This window comes from Rhodnius prolixus, unplaced genomic scaffold, assembly GCF_049639745.1.
Source record: "Rhodnius prolixus isolate KJV_2025 unplaced genomic scaffold, Rpr scaffold_5, whole genome shotgun sequence".
Lineage (NCBI taxonomy): Eukaryota > Metazoa > Arthropoda > Insecta > Hemiptera > Reduviidae > Rhodnius > Rhodnius prolixus.
The window spans coordinates 33772771-33794458 of record NW_027411624.1 but is presented as its reverse complement, the minus strand read 5'-3'; the positions used below and the strand labels follow the sequence as shown (position 1 = coordinate 33794458).

Here is a 21688-nt window from a genome sequence, read left to right as displayed (position 1 = left end):
GAGAATGGCCGCAAGAAAATTGACTGACTGACTAAAGGTATGGCCACGAGGATAATTTGACTAACTAAGGGAATGGCCATAAGAAACTCGACGGAGTGACTAAGGGGATGGCCAGGGAGGAACTTGACTGACTGACTAAAGGAATGGGCATTGTCATGGGCTGGAGGAAGGAGGTTGAGTACTAGGTCAATGGGAGGCTGGGACTTAAGGAGGACAAGTGGGATATGGCGGATAAGTGGGGCTTGACACTTACAGACAGAAATTTAATTTACAATAAAATTAAAAAATTAAAAACCAATTGAGAATCCCTAGACTATGGACTAAACATATACAACGACTAATGACAAATAACATGTGGTTTAAAAAAGAAATTTAACTTTAAGACAAAATTAGAAAAGACAAAAGATAGAAAAGACTAATGACAAAAAACATAACGTTAACAAAGGAAATTTTAAAACAAAATTCAAATGTGACAATGCATAGACAAGACATGTCTATATAGACTAATGAAAACTTAATATAGTTTCAAATATAAATTTTAAAACAAGTTTAAAAAGTGACATGGCACTAATGACAATTCAATACAATTTAAAATATAAAATGCAATTTTTAAAACAAAATTCAATCAAAGGTATTCTGAGAGTCTTTCCGGGTTTCGGCACCATGAAAAAGTCTTTGACTATGAAATAAAACTAAAGGAAAGGGAAGGGTGGGGACGCCACCAACACTCAGAATACCTTCACTTATGCAATAACCAATATATTTGGTATATTTACAATTTTAAACTCATATACAAAACGGACCATGATCCAAATGAATAAAACTGAATTAATTAGACTTACAGGTTTTCTGACAATTAGACGACAGGTCTTCTGACTTAATTAGACTGACAAGTTTTCTGGCTTAAGTAGACTGACAGGTTTTCTGACTTAATTAGACTGACAAGTTCTCTGACTTAATTAGGCTGACATGTTTTCTGGCTTAATTAAACCGACAGGTTAATTAGACTGACAAGTTTTCTGACTTAATTAGACCGACAGGTTAATTAGACTGACAAGTTTTCTGACTTAATTAGACCGACAAGTTCTCTGACTTAATTAGGCTGACATGTTTTCTGGCTTAATTAAACCGACAGGTTTTCTGACTTAATTAGACTTATTATAACACTCACAAATTGATTTATCATAAGACAACAAAAGTAAATCGTTCAACCGGGCGGCTAATGGGTTGTCCAGTTCTTGGCGAAAACAGTGCCAGCCAGACCGACGCTAAAATCCTGGCAATGGCGGACACACAGACATAATCCGTTGGCACCCCTACTCTCTTGAGATGCCCAAGGGCAACTGAACTTCTGCCTTGCACTGGTCACCATCCCCACCACGTCCAAACAACCAATGCTGCCAACGGACAATTGTCGCTCAAAGAAAATTCTGGTCAAGGGGGACCGCAACTCCTTGTGAGGATCCAACACAGTCTTTTTTCTCTTAGCCAAAGTTTAAGAATATTTTTTAATAAATAAAAAAAAACAGCACTAGTTGCGCTTCAAAGTTTAAAAAAACTTTCCATAAATTTTAAATTATTAAATTTTCCTTAAGTTTATTGAGTTTTCTTCTTTTATGTTAATAGAGAGGCGAGTTAAGAAGCGTTAATTCTCTTCTTTCATATTCAAGTTTAAATTAATAGAAAGGGCGCTCTCGGTCTCCCTCACTGTCTTTGAATCCCTAAGTTTGGTTTTTATTCTTATTCCCTTATTGAATGTGCTCGAATTGTTGAACCGTATAAATATAGTTGGAAACTTTATTGAATAGGGGCTGAACTTAATTAATTAATCTTGTTGATCGAATGAAATAAAACCAATATAAAACTCACTCAGTTTGAATGAACATAAAAAGAGATATTTCTGTTCTTTCTTAATAAATTCTAAGTAGAATTTTATTTAATTATCTATCGAAGAGCTGGAGAATTGATTTTTGTTTTTGTTTAATTAACATTGTTAATTTAATTTGGTTAAACTGCACCGTAAATTAGATTTAGATTAATGATTCAGTCGTGCATTATTTAAAAATTTCAATTGTTTTACTCCATTTTCCTTCCTTTATTCTCTTTGATTACCCGTTTTTTATTTTTTTTCTTGGCATTTAAATCATTTTGCTTTATTTCCTTATTTGTCTGCATTGATGCTGGCCAATTAACCGGTTAAACGCGTTTGACGTATATACACGTCAAACCAAATCTCTATTACGGTGCGTTCTACGTGTTGTGAAAAATATAAAATTACCATTAACTATAAAAACTCGAAATTTTAACAAAATAAAATAAGAATATTATTTGGTGGGATGTTTCCTTTATCTTATCAATAGAACTGCCAAGTATTTTATATGGAGGGAGGTGGAAGAAGTGAGCCAAATGATAAGTGGTTAGTACGAGGGTCGTTTGAAAAGTCCGTGCAAAAATAAAAACTACTTAATTTTTTGGGGTAAACCTTTTTTATTTTTCAACATAGTCTCCTTTTAGGCTTATACACTTCGTCCAACGCTGAAAAGTACTTTTTTGTGGGCCAATCGTGGGCGTTTTTCTTGCAGCTCGGTTTTCGACGAATAATATGCACCTGTAATAGTTTTACCCTTTTCCAGATAGTCGATGAAGATTGTTCCTTGCGAATCCCAAAAGACAGTCGCCATAATCTTTCCGGCCGAAGGAACGGTCTTCGCCTTTTTTGGCGCAGATTCCCCCTTGGTAACCCATTGTTTAGATTGTTCTTTGGTCTCAGGAGTGTAGTGATGTATCCATGTTTCATCCACAGTGACGAAACGACGCTTAAAGTCCTGCGGATTCTTCTGGAACAGCTGCAAACCGTCCTTGCAACACTTCAGACGATTTCGTTTTTGGTCAAGCGTGAGCAATCGCGGCACCCATCTTGCGGATAGCTTTGTCATGTCCAAATGTTGATTGAAATGCAAAATATTTTGTACCCGTTCATTCGAGATTCCCACAGCACTAGCAATCTCACGCACCTTCACTCTTCTGTCATCCATCACCATATCATGGATTTTATCAATGATTTCTGGAGTAGTAACCTCAACAGGGCGTCCAGAACGTTCAGCGTCACTTGTGCCCATATGGCCACTCCGAAAATTTTGAAACCACTTATAAACTGTTGTAATCGAAGGTGCAGAGTCACCATAATGTTTATCAAGCTTCTCTTTAGTCTCCTGAGGCGTTTTGCCTTTCATAAAGTAGTGTTTAATCAACACACGAAATTCTTTTTCGTCCATTTTTTGAAAATCACTCGACTTCCTCGATTCAAACGAATGCCAAACACAAAGAAATAGACCGATCTAGCTGAAACTTGGTGTGTGTTCTTCCAAGAGATGCTACTAACTAAACATAACCTCGATACGCGCCAGTGGTGTTATCTCTCTGACTTTGCACGGACTTTTCAAACGACCCTCGTACATGTTTGGTCTCCGCATTAGAGATTGGGGAATTAGGCACACAAATAGAAGCTCTCAACCCTTTGTGCAATGCCGTTTTTACCTTAGTTAAGAGATTCAGACCTCAGTACGAGCATGATTTCATTTTGCGCAGAGAATTCATAGCTCTTTTCTTCCTTGTAAAAGCTCTTGCGTCCCCTAGTTAACTAGGAGCAATGCATACGTGAAGCGGTGCAAGATTTTGAATGAGCACAGAATGCTCTGGCAATCTCAAGCCTCCAGAGATTGCAGAAAAAGTCGCTTGCAGTGACTATTACGACGTTGTAAACTTTTGATTGTTTTTGCCCTGCTGCGTTCGACGTGCTGTATACACGTCCATTGTCTGATTTTAATTCCGCACGCCGTGGGTTTTTTTTAAGCTTCTCTTAATTTTGTATTATTCATTTATTGATGGTTTCCAGTTGTATAATGTCTGTGTAAACTCTTACTGTAATTTTACTCGTAATACTCATCTTATAATGGATTTCAAAATCCGTAAAAATGAATTTACTGCGGAACGAATAGGAAGATGGGGCTGGTTTATCGCAATCTTTTGACGATTTTTTTTTAATTTTTGTACTAAGATTTTCTATGGCCACCGTCACCATGTATTGGCTACATTAAGGGGCAGCACTGCTCTTCTCTCTTCCTAGGAGCTACTTGCAGTTCACGGTTATTGACAGGATGTCGTCAGTAATAGGATAATAGACTGGGGCGAAAAAATACAAAATAATTCCAGCAATTTTTATTTTTAGTTAGGAGTCCTCAAAATAAACATTTTCCCAGCGAAGTAAGAGTAAATAAAAGTGGCCATTATTTTGCACCATGTTTTACCAGTTAAAAACCATAATAAAATGGTGAGCTGAAGTTTAGGCTCAAGTTCCATCACCCTGACCTGTAAATAATCGGCCTACTTCTATCAACTATTGTAGCGTGGAATCCTATAGACGTTGCCAATTAGCTCGCATCACTGTCGGACATAAAGGTGATCTCTTACAGTAGAACTTTATTTTTAGCTTTCTGTATTATGTTTAGAAAGATCTTTAATTAGCTAGCCAATCAATATAAGTATCATTAATTAGAACATTATTAAATTAATTAAGTAATTAAAAAATTTTTAAATTAATTACTGATTTGAGCAGCGATAAGTAGATTAAAGTGTACTAAGTACAAGTATAAGTACTGTACTGCTTGAAAGTTGCTGATAAATTCCATCATTGACTGTTGACAGCCTCTGAATAGGATAAAATCTAAAATGTCGCCTTCGCTCGACTGGAATATAATGAGAGTTTAGTGTTTCAGCTACAAGTAGATTTAGTAATATTACAAACGATTCTCGCCAATTAAATAAATGATGGTCAAAGATTTGTTGATAAAAGATGTCAGAAATACTATGTGTCAAATTTTCGTAGTTGGTGATTTTATTTTTCTATTGGTTATATCCGGTTTGAGGCCTTCTCATTCCCCCCTTCTTATTTTTTAGGGTAAGGGAGGCCAGCATCCGATAGAAGATGAAAAACTTGGATATCTCGTTTTAGAAGCCACTAGCTTTTGAAGGTTTTTGTTTTTCGTGAAACGGCTTTTACGTGTTTCCGTACTCTTGGTCTTGGTATTCACAATTGAGTATATGTTGATCAAAAACTGATTTAAATTATTTTACTAGGATTGTTGTTATAAGGGCACTTTTGGGTGAGAGATGTGTGTGTGTGGAGACTTCTATGGTTCTATTTACCTGTAAAATACGGTCTTTCAACACCAATGAAATAGTCATTCTAATTAAGATGATAAGTATTTAAAAATTTGAGAAATATAAGCCTTTCGCAGACGGCCCATTCAGCGATTTTTACGAAAATGGTTCTAGTGAACTTTTCACAATAAATACGCAAATCTAGGTATCCTGTATTGGCTAATCGGGGCACCTGGTGAAGTAATAGAAAGAATTATAAGAGGATGTAAGAGGGAGAGGATAAAGGCTATGATATTTACTTGTGTTTTGGTTTTTCGATTCTGAAAGACAACGGAAATATCGAATTAGTAAGAGTATATTCATGTTTCTCCAAGAGATTTTTGGATAAATAGTGGGATGGTATTACTCTCTTACACTCTAATTATAATTACACTTTTTCTCAAGAAGTTGGTGAATGCGAAGCCGCTAGATGACCAAAGTACAATGCAGCTCTTAGCATAAAGGGTGCAGGATATGATGTCATACAATACAATCTTTTACCAGTATTTTTTTATAATTTATGGCACGTCACAACATCTGAGTTCATTTTCGTTTGGAGTTTTTTTTTGCTGGCCTCCGGGCAATGTTCTCTCATGATGTGCAACATGGTACGGACTGTGAGCTGTATGAATCTCTTAGGCTGGAAACATAGTGGAGCGGCGAAAACAAACACAAGTTAACTATGGGACCGCGCATAGTGGCGAGCAAAGCGAAGATAGAGCAACGCTATCTATAGAGAGTAGAGCAAAGCGTTATGACATGTTGGATTTCGCTCTCATCGCGCTCAGTTTTCAAAGGTTAAAATGGATATTGCATTTATTGGTGTAGTTTTTTTAAAAGAAACCTCTGTGAGACCAAAAGGATGCTCTACATCACAACCGATTTGTGTTGGATAAGAAATGGGACAGGATTAATGGGGTTAACATTGAAATTCGTCCTTTTCTTGATTAACATGCCTTCCAACACTGGTTAGTGTAATCAAATGTTGAAACAGACATTCGAAAATACGAATGAAACTTGCCAGGATGCTCCCGAAGTTGTTGGTACAAGTGATGGAATTCACCAAGTTCATGTCCTAGCCCTGTTTATATCATGAACACTACAGCTCCTGCTTCTAAGCTGCTGTAAATACCAAAATTTTCATGGAAGAATTTTCATATAGAAATAATTTCTCCATCACTTGTCCTCCATCGTTGAAAGGAGAAACGCGACTAAACTCGTCACTATGTGCATGCGAGACCCATTGTTCGCTGCTTGTCGGTCTCTTTGATTTGAAACAACTATCATCGCCGCTTTGCTCGCCGCTCCACTATGTTTCCAGTCTTAGGAAGAGAAAAATCTAAGGGCGACTCTGCGTCGGTATCCAGTACTGAGCTGATTCCATCCCTTCTTACTTTACTTTTACCTTGACTCAGGTTTCTCCCGAAGGTATCCTTTTTCGTTCCAGATTATTTTTATTCCAGACAGGGTTTTGCAACCCTTAGCCCTGGCCATAACTTACTAGATACCCTGCTGACAGTCCCCGCAACTGTCTACCTTTGGCCTTGTCCTTCTCTTCACATCAATATTAAACGAAACTAAAGAGTTACATTTTTACTAATGAATTATGCAACTGGAGCCATTGATTGAAATAGAATGAGAGGTGGGAAGTGTTTTTCAAGTATTTTTAGAAATTACTTCTTTAGAGGTAAAAGATACCTCCAAAAAAATGAATAAAACATACTTGGCTGGCATATAACCTCTAGAAGTTGTCATCAATGATATATCAACACCATAAATTGTGCCTGCTATTGAAGGAAAACGTGTTACTTATCCTTTATGTGGGTGAATTTCAGTCTCTTGGCTCATACAGAATTATGTTCTTTTTTTTTTGCAAGAGAACCCACTCGACACATCGAGAGGGTTCACTCCTTCTTGATGCTCGAGAATGGCGCTCTCTGTGTCTCCGCTCTTTACGTGATAAGCTTAACATGTCACTAAACTGATCTTGCAGAAACTTCTTCTTCCGATATAGAAAATTCTCATCATTCTTCGCTTTACATTTATCATGCTTTAGTTTTCATCTATTTGCGAACCGCCACACACTCGTGTAGCCACATACACACACACTGGTGTAGCTTCAACTTCAGATTCAATCAGGCTTCTCCAAACAGCCATCAGCTGCGCACATTTTTCGTACTTTCCTCTTTTTTATAAACCCTCAGAAAAAAATCTAGCTATTTTTCTCCAATAAAAGAGATCCTAGAATGTGAAACATTGATCTTTTATATTTTTTAACTAAAAATACCTAATTATCAAAAATATGTTTTCTGGTTCTAATTATTGACTTAAAGAAAAAACTTCTCGAGTTTGATGGGAGTTTTGGGACTCTCTAGAAATTGCATGATGGAAATTACGATTCCCAATCATTCGAATATGGTTTTCAGCAAGTATAGTTGGTGTCTGAAATTGTATAAGTCAAAATTCTTTACACCGAACTGATGAATTATTTACTGATGGTGATGAAAAATCAAAATACCATAGCTCTAGTCCGTACGTCCATATTAAAACTGGACAGTTCTTGTAAAAGGGTTGATTGTCAAAAACTGCACGAAAAAGCGTAACGTTGAAAATACACCCAACTTTGACAATTTTTTTCTCTTTTTCTATAAAAGATAAAATTCCCAAATTTTCTTTATAATATAGGTCAAACCCTCCTTTATAACTGTTATTTTTTTTTGGAACAACACAGATCTTATGGATTTCGTGAGAAAAGTTGCTGAAAATGAGCAAAAACGGCATTTTCAAAAATTGGTCTTGTTGTTGTTACCTTTTTTTGTAAACTACGTAGCGCCTTAACCCGTGAACCGATTTTCATGAATGAAGTGTCATTCGATTCGGAATTTCATGTAGATCTGTCTTTTGGGGGTCTCTTTGTTGTACATCGAATGGGAGAAGAGTTAGCCCCATGTATGTGAGGCCCCCTCCAAAATTATTATTACTAATAACTCTGCAGTAGTATTATATGTGATTCGTTTGAATTCTTTTGACAATTTTGGAGCGTCTTCTTCGAAACAAATTCTAAGTTTCTTTACATAAATTGTGGCGCGGGAGTTCACACCATTTTTTTTTTGTTTTTTTGGTACGAGAATCGTTACCTCCCCATTGTTGGTAGACAATTTTGCTGATCTGTTAATGGTTTATCAGAACACTTCCTCTCTGTGGGTACTTTCAGACGCACTCTAAGTATCTGTGACGCGCAGCACCCGGCAGATAAGCCATTGACACACTAGCGCTGACTTCAGATAGAACTTGAAGCCATAATAATGTGCTTAGCCTGAGCAATGCTATCCATTGTACTTCAATAGCACATTGTTCCTAGAAATATTCTATTTAACCCAACTATTATTACAATAAGAATTTATCACCATACTGAATTCTATAATTTACTTCCTTTCTTGATAACTATTTGTTTTTAATTAATTTTGACCTTTTAAATTTCTCCCCATTCTTTTAAAAGAAATAACCATAGAAAAATAATTATAATTTTTTAAGTATAAATTTTCTACTTTAGGTCATCACAGTGACCTCTATTTCTGTTCGATGGTAACATCCTTTCTTGCATAGGGGAAAGTTAACCATCTCCTTGCAGCCAGGACAGCGAGTGTTCTCCCATCTTTGAGGTCACCACTTCATCCTTGATTCTCATTATTATAACCTTTTTCTTTTATAATCGTGCCCAGTTGGTCATTCAAAGAGAGATAAAAGATTATCAATCTTTTCTATTCATTATAAAATTCTTCTAATGCTGTGACACCTTTTAAAAGATTTATTAATTTTTATTATTAAAAAAACTTATTTATTTTTTCAGTAAAAAAATCTCAAAGACATTTTGTTTTGAAATTATTAAAATAAAAGAAAGTAACTTTAAAGTTCGAAACTACTTATTTAATTTGTAATAAATATATATTACCACCGCTACGATTTTAGGATCCGGTCGCAAGGAGTTTCTGGTTAGGTTTTCTGGCTTATTTATAGAAATACATTTCTGTAACTATGGGGGGGCTAGAGAGATGAACACACCGTCTTCAACCATTAGTCCGTTCTTTATTTAAATCACTTAAAAGTTATTATAAAGAAGCCTCATCAATTCGGTAAGAACCAATTCGGGTGAAACAATTAAAACAGTACCTCTTCGGAGTTATAGGGTATAAAGCATACCCAAAAATCTGTTCGTACGGATATCGCCATAAACTGCTATAAATCTACAGGATTGTGGGTCATGTAATAGACACGTCTTTCGGGGGATGAGATGAAAACTTCTCTGCTTCAATGGTAAATAATGAGGACTCATTGTCCAAACCAACTCCAGAAGATAGAATACTGGAACTAAAGAAACTGAAATTCCATCAGTCGACCCACTTCCGTCGACCTCTAGGACCAACACCTACACAAGTCGTGACAAATACAGGAAATTGAAACACTTGCTGACGATATTATTGTCTCGAGATTCGGTCTCCAATTTATTACCGTCAGACTGCGAGAGAAACAAAAGACAAATTTAAATTTGCAGGGCTCCAGTTCCACGTCCAAATATATTTATTTGAAAATAAACCATATATTTATTTAATTTTAGCTTGAGATACGACTTAAGCAGCAGGTGGTACGGCTGAACTGGTTTCCTTAGTCGAACCGATTTCAGTTTTTCAGGAAAATGTGCGCAGACTATTTAATTTTGTTGCCACAAATAAGAGCAGGGTTTACTAAGGTTTCCAATGGTACCCATAAGTATATATTTACTAATATATTCTCTGATTTCTGGGTACGTTTTTTTAAGGGGTACGACTTGAGCAACCTTACCCTATTCTATTTTTGAATTAAACCTTTTAATTTTTCCTATTAATTATTATTTAACCGTTTATCTAGCCTCATTTTTAGTATTTTTTTAATTTCTTATCTTTCTTGGATTTGGTGGTTTAAATCGTTTTGTTTTTCTAAGGCAGAATCAGAATCCTTGCTAAAAGATTGTATTTTTTTAAGGCATAAAAACAACATAGTGTGTATACTCGCATGACTTTTTCCTTACAACAGTTTACGTCATGGAATTTACTAAAAACTATAAGAAAAAAAAGAAAACTCTAAAACTACAAAATTTATTCATCAACACGGCGTTACCTATTTTTATATTCGCTTTCACTGTATTTTATGTTGGTAGTTTTATTTATAGCAGCAATCGCTCACTTTGATGGACTGTACTCTATCGCTCATTTTGGATGACAGATTTCATTGTTTACGTTTTGGGTCTCAATTTTCATTAATTTTGTTGTTGTATATTATTTCAGTTTATAAAATAAATATGTAACTTGATGATCTACATTTTTAAACTAAAATGGAATTCAGTCATCAGTATAGTTTTTTTGGGTTGATGATGTATATTGATGGATAGCTTTCAGATTGCAGCATTTTCTCTATCTGTTGATACCAATATGAACGCAAAATTTTACTTTAATCTTGATATTTAGGTTCTGAAAACGTCTGATAATAAATTTCCGGGGGAAGACGTTTTTAATTTTAAACTTTGCCTCTTTCATTTGAACGGTAGCTTTACAATGTTTCTTCTAGAGGGATGCCTCAACGCCCCTCTTTGTTGGAAGTACCGCAGAAGACTCTTTAAGTACCCTTTAATCGAAACCGAATCGTTGTAGCTATTGGGGGAATTTTTTAGAAGAGTTACTCCATCGAAAAAAAAAGGTTCATCAAGATTGATATAGGAAGAGAGGTTGGTGCTGTGGCCGATGATAGAAACCTTGCTGGTAGTTAGGAATTGGATAGCGGTTTTGCGCACAGAAGAGAGAGAGCTACATAGTGATAGCTCATTGAGAAGGCCAGACTCCAGCGCAGAATGGAATGAACCTGGTGAATTGGTCTGTAACGAAAGAACACTGTCCACTAACAAAATAGGCTCTGCGCTCCAATTAATCCAAGATGTTGATGTGCCTTAAATTTTAAATTAAAAAAAAACAACAACAAAGAGGTCAATTTTAATAAAGTGCCTTTCTGTAGTGGAAGCTGGCCTAGGTTCCTCCCATGCATTAATTTTTCCTCGTGAAAAATGAGGAAGTGATTCCTTTATAGATTCTAGTAAAAGTGATAGGCAAATCGTCAGTCCAGTAGTCGCCGTAGTTTAAGTTACTAAGTATGACGAAAATCATTCATTAGTTTTGATATCCCCATACGAGACTTAAACGTACCGAACTAAACAAACGATACAAACTTCTAGCCAGACTACTTGACAAACGCTCAAAACTCTCACTACAGAACAAACGACGACTCTATACAGCTCTTCTCACACCAATATGGACTTACGGACTCGAACTTTACGGAGCAGTTAAAAAAATCCAACATCAGTAGACTGCAAACACTCTAATCCAAAATACTCCGCCGCATAGTAGACGCTCCATTCTATGTTAGCAACATATCTCCAAATTCCACTCATCTCCGAACTTGCCAAAATTCGATATAAAAATTTTCACCAAAAACTCTCACTTCATCACAACCCTTTAGCTGCAAACTTATCTTCAATTACGCTACCCTCCAATCCTCGAAGACGGCTGAGGCGCCGTTGGCCCCGTGACCAGCTGGGTGACTAATGGCGGCCATCACTGGATGACCGTCATTCACGTCTGCCACGCTACTTATATACACTTATCGCATTTACTTATTGTACCCTGTAGGTACAGGTGTAAATTACATTAAAAGGATAAATAAATAAAAAAAAAAGTTTTGATAATAACAACATTTTGTAAAGTGGCAGTGAATTCAGTTGTGGCCACTACTTCGGAACGGAAAAATCTAATGTGGTATTCCATTTTGAGATAGTATTTTTACAAGTTCTACCTTCGGTAAAGACTTTTTTTTTGTTCACACTCCAGGGTGCTGCGTCGCATTTCCCATAAACAACCATTTCAAAGAAAAGAAAATAATAATGGCTACGATCGCAATATTTTCCTTTAAAATAAATAAACTATAAATAAATAAGTTTAATAGTAGCATTTCTATGTAGCTTCTTTATTAAACCACTTTATCCAATTCATGTCCAATTCTTGTCTTTTTCCAAACAGCTTTCAGACACTCTCAAGCTTGCCAGCCGTGTTGAGTTAGTGAGTTTTAAAGTGACTCACTTTCTCCTTTCATTTTCACTCAGTGCGAAGAATTCTAGTTAGAGGTTTCTGGGATGGGTGTGCAGCAGAGCTGGGATAGTAAAGTGAGTAAGTGAATTCAGTGTTCTCATCCCTCCTCATCCCCGTCATAATAACCTCACTTCCAACTACCCAGAAACTACCCAATGAACAACTTGTGAACCTTTTTTTTTTTTTTTTTCTGAAGAGAGAAAAAGTAAAAGACGCAGAAGAAGAAGTGTTGTTGAAGCTGGTAGACGATCATCCCATCTTCTCGTAGAAGGGCTCCTGGTTAGGTACGGCGGCCTCTTCGTGGCACACAAACCATCTCCAGAAACCAGTTTACACTTCTCGTTACTTAAAAACCTCTCCTCCTCAGCTTCGCGCACCGTCCTAGTTCTTCTTACTAACTCAACTTTCTTGACACTGTCCTACACCCTCCTGGCTTCTTTTATTTATTTATTTATTTATTCAATACATATATATGACCTACTTGTATACACACACATACACTGCATAAAATTACTTATGTATGTATTCATGTAACCTTCTACTTTACACGCTGGGCCTGTATAAACTCATTTACTCCATTCCGCTCGGTTTACATTAAATTTTCGTTGTAATCTAAACATTTCCTTGTTATAATATCCAAACTACTTCAGCCCATTTAATCCAAAAAAAATCTCATTCCAAACGCTGCCAAGACCCTTTTAGCAAATTTTAATGGATTGGTTAGCTGGGAGAACCCAAGTACGGCATAGAGTTTACCAGAATAAAGGGCATGCAAAGCATCCGTTATTCTTTTGTGCAGAATACTTGTTCCCTTTGTTGGGAGAGTTGGAATCTAGGTAAAGTGTTTGGATAAGAGTACAGGACCTGCAAAACTTCTGGTATACTTTAGCCCCCGGAACTTGCTGCCAACAATTTTAACTTCTACATTTTTCAGGACCACATAAAATTACCTTTTTTTTTCCTTAGCCCATGTTTTGCAGGAATGGTATGAGGAGGAATGGATAAAAAGGAAAATAAAATAGATATGGCGACGTAGAATGAATAATAATTTGAAAAGTCAGCTTGCATAAAGCAATAAATATTACAAAAGAATGATATTGGCACGCAATAGAATGTGCAAATGAATGGAGTGTTGATAATTTCCATTATCTTGATATATTCTGACAGGGCAACAAATAGAAGTCAGTAATTTTGTAACAAAGACCTTGGAATTGCTTAAAAGGCTCCAAATTCGTGATCTGCATACCAATTTCTTTCCCTAAAATGAAATTCTGTTAAAACATTTACAAATTGTATATCATTTAAGGTATACCATTCAACGAAATTATAATTTAATTATAATAATAAATATTTAAGTGAGGTTTTGTAGGGGAAGTGACTCTCCTTCTGCCCCGATTTTTTATTTAAAGGTCCAACATGTCTCCCATTATTCAGAAATGTCTTGGGAAATCTCAATGACCAGCTAGGGAGTCGACCAGGAACCTGAGAAAGGTTCGTGTAAGATACACCAACTTTCCTGACAATGAAAACAGCAGTTTAACCGCATCAACAACCCGAAAGTACTGAATGCAAATGAAGGATGAATGGTTTTAAGCGCATCTACGAGGGTCGTTTGAAAAGTCCGAGCAAAAATAAAAACTACTTATTTTTTGGGGGTAAACCTTTTTTATTTTTCAACATAGTCTCCTTTTAGGCTTATACACTTCGTCCAACGCTGCTCTAGTTTGTTGATCCCTTCCGAATAATAGGATTTGTCCAAGTCTGAAAAATAGCCATTCGTTTCTGCAATCACCTCCTCGTTTGAATAAAATCTTTTTCCGGCCAGCCATTTCTTCATATTGGGGAACAAATAGTAGTCCGAGGGAGCCAAGTCTGGAGAATAGGGGGGATGTGAAACGAGTTGGAACCCTATTTCCATTAATTTTGCGACCACAACTGCTGAGGTGTGAGCTGGTGCGTTGTCGTGATGGAAAAGGACTTTTTTGTGGGCCAATCGTGGACGTTTTTCTTGCAGGTCGGTTTTCAAACGGTCCAATAACGATGAATAATATGCACCTGTAATAGTTTTACCCTTTTCCAGATAGTCAATGAGGATTATTCCTTGCGAATCCCAAAAGACAGTCGCCATATTCTTTCCGGCCGAAGGAACGGTCTTCGCCTTTTTTGGCGCAGATTCCCCCTTGGTAACCCATTGTTTAGATTGTTCTTTGGTCTCAGGAGTGTAGTGATGTATCCATGTTTCATCCACAGTGACGAAACGACGCTTAAAGTCCTGCGGATTCTTCTGGAACAGCTGCAAACCGTCCTTGCAACACTTCACACGATTTCGTTTTTGGTCAAGCGTGAGCAATCGCGGCACCCATCTTGCGGATAGCTTTGTCATGTCCAAATGTTGATGCAAAATATTATGTACCTGTTCATTCGAGATGCCCACAGCACTAGCAATCTCACGCACCTTCACTCTTCTGTCATCCATCACCATATCATGGATTTTATCAATGATTTCTGGAGTAGTAACCTCAACAGGGCGTCCAGAACGTTCAGCGTCACTTGTGCCCATATGGCCACTCCGAAAATTTTGAAACCACTTATAAACTGTTCTAATCGAAGGTGCAGAGTCACCATAATGTTTATCAAGCTTCTCTTTAGTCTCCTGAGGCGTTTTGCCTTTCATAAAGTAGTGTTTAATCAACACACGAAATTCTTTTTCGTCCATTTTTTGAAAATCACTCGACTTCCTCGATTCAAACGAATGCCAAGCACAAAGAAATAGACCGATCTGGCTGAAACTTGGTGTGTGTTCTTTCAAGAGATGCCACTAACTAAACATAACCTCGAAACGCGCCAGTGATGCTATCTCTCTGACTTTGCACGGACTTTTCAAACGACCCTCGTAAATGCAATAATCCGGTTGCATCTTTAAGTGATCATTACTAGAAACGGGAGCACTAACGCAAACGGGAGCGTGAGTCACACCGATCATCCGTGCCAGACAGAAGAATAATGCAAAATTCTCAAACTGTTAGTAGTATATGAGATTTTTCATCAATTAATTTTATTAATTCTTTCATTTAATCGATAGTAGCTCGTAAATTTATTCTATCCTAGAAAGATTTAGTTGTATCTCTGATCAAATTTTCAATTATTAATTCCCATACTTATGAGAAACTCAAAAGAAAAAACAACAGTTGTAAAGTAATATTTGTGAAAAAGGACGTTTGTTGCCTACAAAACAGTTGATGACAAGTTTTTTGCGTGATTGTTAGAGGTTAGGCAGAGACACCCTGAAGACGCCTGGATCGTTGAATAAAGTGGCTAATTAATACATTTCTTCCTGCCAGGATTTGTGTCTCCTGCGTCAAGGACAGTTCTATCCTATCTGTAACTGAAGATAAACTTAAGGCATACAACTACTGAATAAAATTACGAACTTGAAACAAGAGGGACCTACTTCCGTTAAGCTTCTAATGCATTTCATAAATTAGCTAATTAAAAAATTTAAAAAAAATAAAACATTAAAATGAAGCGAACTTCTTAATAAATCTATAGCAAAATTAGCATTAAAATTTGCATTTAAATATAAGTTTTTGTACTTAACATTTTACGTTAACGGTTTTCTAACTGAAACCGATTTTACAACGTATCCGCTGGTCTCCATAAATTTACACAAATTTATGGAGACCATGTTTCTGTAATGTCTGTTCTTGAACTGATCGCAATGTTGACAACGGGTTAAACGCTTGTCTCTCTACACAGCTGCTCTTTTTTTGAAGTCACTCTCTTATGTTGAACATCTTGTTCATTAAGATGCATTGCTGCATCTAAGCCATAAATTTAAGATTTACTGCATAGATCTAGCTATAAAGATTTTGTTTTTATTGACCTAGATCAGTATTATTGGCTTGAATGATTGGTTTTAATTTTATTTATTTAGAACTGAAGTGTTTTAAAAGATTTCCTTTGCGTATGTCTACGATAAATTGTATTCGAAGGAGGAGGTAGCTAATCTGAATATACCGAAGTTTCTTACATTATTTTTTGTCCACGATGATGGTGTCATAAAGTGTTGGCAAGAATTAATTTTTAGAGTTAGTTTTCTAATCTGGGGTGGCTACTCCCATAAATATAGACCGTTGTAAAGGGGGACTTTGCTTTTGGTGCTTTTTGATTTCACATAATCAGACTCAGCGACGATTCGAGGGATATTTTTCTAACCTAGACCCTTTCGAGTATTTCGACTGCAGTTGGTACTTACTAAAAGGTAAGCTAGCAAACCTAAAGCCCATCCTTCCAGACCTTGCAGGTTCAAGGCAGTAACTTGTGCCTTTTAACGAAACTTAGGACTCCTTCTTTAGACTCTGTAGTTCCAAATCCTGTGCAGACTGACTGGAGGAGATCCTTGTCAGATAGCATTGCACTGGGCCATAAGAGATGATTCCGAAATCGGCCAAAAAGGGGTATTGTTCTCCCGATTAGATCTACTGGGAGGTCGGCATAATGTACACCTCTTTTAAGTGCCTAGAGAACAAGCCCCGCCTTAAGTTCTAATCTAAACTTTATTTCCGCAATCGTGATTTTATTTCTTGAAATGCGGTTACTATTTTTTATCGCTTCAGTTTAGCTTTCTTTAAAATCACAGCAGCGGCCATGGAACAAAGTTAAGTCTCCGATTAATATGCACTGTTTACGCAGAAATGTGGTGATTTCTGTAAAAATAGAGCGGAATCGGAGCAAGCGGAAGCTGTTTGAACCCTGCAGCCGCTTCAGGATTTAGTTCCAAGATAGTTTCTGGAAGATATCTAGGCACCATTGTTGAAAAGAGCAAGCTTATCTTAGATGAGAATAAACTGTAAACCATTACAGATATAGAGGTTAACTGCTTTGTCTGCGATCACCAATAGGATGTGTTGCATCGTGTAAATGAGTAAATAAATGTCATCAGGATGTTGATGTAGATAGCTGAAAAAGGACGAATAACTCCAGAAACTCGATGATGGTGCGATTAAGATTCACTAAAGACTGCAGATAATAGAAGTAAGCCCAAACAGAGGAGAGTTACGTAAACCCAAAGTCGCCAAGCAGCAATAATTGCGTGCTACCATCTCCTCGGTTAATTTAATTCAAATTTTGTTTTTTGTTTTTATAATTTAGTTAGCCCAAACCAATTTATTTGGTCCACTTTTTATAATATAGACCAAAATAAAACTAAAAGACAAAAAACATCCCATTACAGACCGCAACCAACAAAACTACGTCGGCATTATGTAACCTGAAACTCATTGGTCCATTTAATAAAATTACATAGAACGCGAGTAGGATCTCTGCTGTTACGTCATAATAAATCAGTTCTTAATGGTTTTCTTATTCCCTGTATTTGAATTATTCTTTTGAATAATCTATGGTAGGATGATTAAACATGTTTTACTATTGTGCAGATTTATGCTTGAGGCATAACAAAATAATTTGATAAGTGTATAATTTATGTAAATTCTTATGATTGGTATGATTTCTTAACTTTTTCATGCGGTATATATGTACGTACTTGTAAAGTTATTAAGAAACTGTTCATATGTTTATTCTATGTTACATCTTTGGACATATATCATAGGTTTTAACCTTTTGTAAAGTAATAGATTCGGTATTTCTATGTGCTGTAACTTTTTATAAAACACGTGGAAAGAATGATGTTAACTGATACGAAGAAAAAAAAAACGTGCATCTCGCTAAGACTGATTTTGCAAGCTTTGTTTTAGTTGGTGATTTTCAAACTAACAAAAAAGGAGATTAGTTATTTTTTAATATTTTGTTTTCTGGGCTGAATAAACATAAACAGAGAGAGATGCTGTTTGTAGTAAAGCAGCCTCTCCAAACTTGAAGAAGTGGAAATAATCTTTTAACAATTATCTAGCCTAGAACATTTTAATAAGAGCAATCACTAACCGTCTATAGTCCGCGGTCTTGCTTTCTGGTCAACCCTCTTGTAGAATTTAATCAAAACAACAATCCTTAGGGAGTAAAGGAACAAGAACCACTTCTTTATGAGAGATCTTAGACATCTTTGTGGGTATTGTGGTTTTTAACAACCATGAAGACATACTAAGGTAGTTTAACTACACACAGAATATCACTTTTGCTTAGATAGTTGATGAAACATCATCTAGGATTTGCACATGTCTCAGACAAGGCCACATTTTGTAATTTAAACAAAAATTATTGTAAGTTCTATTAACAACAACAACAAAAATTTGTACTTAACTTATATCTATTGAGGTCTGGTTACTAGAAAGAGAAAGATTCGAAGCGATAATATATGCAGGGAGTAATGTAAATGAATTAAGAAGTTCAAAAGTTGGATAAAAGTGCGTGTGAAGTGTTTAAAGGCTTAAAAGTTTTTAAGGCTTAAGGCTTTAAAGTAGGATAAGGATAAGCATCAGGGTATTTCAGGGAACCTCATTGCTTTCCGCAGTATTTACATCCATTATTCTACTCGTCATTCAGTTCAGCCAATTCTTTTAGTAATAGTTTATATTTAGTTTACCCTAGTTGTTGCTGTCCTCTTCAACAGCAATCCTCTTCCTTGTACTGATCTGGTGCGCTACCTTGGGCTCTACATAGACAAACGACTCACATGGAACCCACACACTAGACTTGAAAGACAAGCACTGATGAAACGTGCGAAACTGCTTTATAGACTACTTGGACGACGCTCTAAATTGCCCATTGAACGCAAACGATTACTTTACAGTACTATTCTCAAACCTATGTGGACTTACGGACTAGAGCTGTGAGGTTCAGCCAAATCTACAACTATGCGGACTGTACAGACATTTCAGTCAAAACTCCTCCGACAGATAGTTGACGCTCCTTTCTACGGTGACTAACCTCACCCTTCACAACGACCTCAACATTCCCTTGATAGACCAACTCGCTAAGACTAAATACCAAAAATTCCATACTACTCTCTCGACTAGCTCTAATCCTCTTGTACAGTCTCTCGCCTCCTCTGACATCCCTAACAATACTCCTTGCCGACTGAATCGCCAGTGGTCCCGCGACTTCCTTACTGTCTGAAGAACTAAACGTCATTATTCTCTTATCTCTTCTCTCTCCTTCTCCTATTCTCCTCCTCACATTCCCCTCTCTCATATAGAGAGTGCTACCGCTGGGTAGCTTCTCTCCTCCTGCTCTTCCCGCTCCAGTTCATCTTATTCAACTCCTATTTACTTATTGTATATATTTATACAGATGGTAAATTACAAAATTTTAAAAAAATAAAATAGTTTACCATAGTTAGTTATTGCAACTTACGTTCGTTCTCCTAAGTTAGTGTTAATGCTAGCCATTCTACTCTTAGTCAGTAATTCTATCTTTTATTCTACTTGGCTCTTCTTCCTTCCTACACCAATCACAATACTCCGCTCGTGCCTATAAATTAATAGCCACTTAAATCTCCTTTTCGTGGCGGTACTCATCAACATCAACCCTATGTACTGATTTTATCAACACAAAGTATTATATACCACGGAACCAAACTAAGAAAATTGTCGTGACCATCTCTTGTCGCGGCGAACCCTCTCCGAAAGGGTAGGGAATGCTAGGTGTCAATTATAATCAAACGAAAAATTTTAGATAAGAAGGGAAAGGGTCCTGTAACGAGAGAAAGTTGTATTTAGTGCTGGAGCGCCAGATGTTGATGCCCTTTAGATTGAAAAATGAATTAATAAAAAAAAGTGAAAGTGCATCAGTAATAATGATTTTGTCTCTTGATTTAGGTTTAAATTATAGAGCTACATTTCAACCTGCCATATTTGAACGGAAGTATAAACATTTATATAAGTACATACTTGATACATTTCTACTTCTTATATCTAAGAGGAAGTAAAGAAAGGATGTACTAGTTTCGATTTATATGGCCGTAGATTTCATGTCTCCGCCCTCGACACTGTTCAGCAGTTAGACGTTAAACCCGCCAGAAATAATAGCTATTTCTTTGTGTCCGATTTTTTTTTTACTTCTTCTACTTGAAAACGGAATAGATTTCATGTTCTAATTCTGCTTTTGATTTCACTTTAATAACTGTTTCAAATCCTTGCATTTACATCAATGTAATCAATAGGTTTCCCAGTCGATTTCAATTATTCAACCAGTGTGAAAATTGATTTAACCTCGGGCAATTTGTTAATCAAGATGGTGGCTGAAATTGTTCGATTATCGCAGTAGGGAAGCTTTGATGTCTCAGAAGAAATAAAATAAATCTTGTATTGATTATGCACTTACTTCTGTTACTATAATAATTGTCGATGTTTCAACTCATAAATTTTGGTTGAGATACTAAAAAATTATTTGATTTTTGCTTAATATTAGTTGGTAAGACCGTGCATTGCACTGAAATGACACCTGAGAGAAAATCTTAACTCTCAACGAGCTCTCAGAAGGTGTAAGTAAATCTCAAATACGAAAAAATAAAATAAAACTGTCGGAGCCACATTCTAGAAAATCTCAAAAAGGTGGAAAATCCATTCAAGTAAATTTGTATTTCCGGTTATCGAATTTAGTTCCAGAATTTCAGCTACAAAATTAACCTTTCTTTATAATAATATATGGTACTGTATTTTATAATAATGAATGCCTTAGAAGGTTACATAAATTTCGAGATACCCCATTTTTTAGATTCTATTAGGGCGGCCTTAAAAGCCTTCGCCACTACGGCCCTATGGATCTATTGGGGCTGTACCCAATTTTTACGGAAGTGCCCTAATCAAATTTCACCAAATCAATTTAGAAATTAAACCAAAATGATCTACCCATGCTATCTTTCAGGACATTGATGGAGAATGAACGCTTTTCTTTCAGTGAAAGTGAAAGTCTCAAAAGAAAACCAATTTTTCGAACTCCAAGGGCCTCAAAAGCCCTTACTTGATCGTAATGATTCCCTTATCTACTTTGAGAAAGATCTACTGCACGTAATGTTGATAAAATTCAACTTAATTCTTTAAAAGTTTACGAATCAATAATTTTAAATTTGTCCATATATCGGTAGTAACTCAGATTTGTCCCTCACTAAATTCTAGTAAACTACCAGCTCATATTTTTTAATTGACACACTGAAAAACTATTTATATGTAAATGTAAAATTATATATTATAATTAGGAGCGCCTCAGGGGGAGTCTCATTTATTTAAAATATATATATATATATATATATTCGTTAAGCAAATGTTAGAATAAAGCATGAGTTTTTGCTATGGTCTGTCGCACTTAAGGTGGCAGTTGGGCTTATCATGCACGCTGACAAAGCAGGCAATAATTATGTGTTACTA

General features: G+C 36.2%; 1 protein-coding gene and 1 long non-coding RNA gene across 2 annotated transcripts in view; both read left to right on the top strand.

Annotated features, from left to right (window-relative positions):
- LOC141458138 (CCR4-NOT transcription complex subunit 6-like) overlaps nt 1-21688 on the top strand; it is a 506547-nt gene that overhangs the window by 419051 nt on the left and 65808 nt on the right. The window lies entirely within an intron of this gene.
- LOC141458027 (uncharacterized) overlaps nt 1-21688 on the top strand; it is a 122463-nt gene that overhangs the window by 98259 nt on the left and 2516 nt on the right. The window lies entirely within an intron of this gene.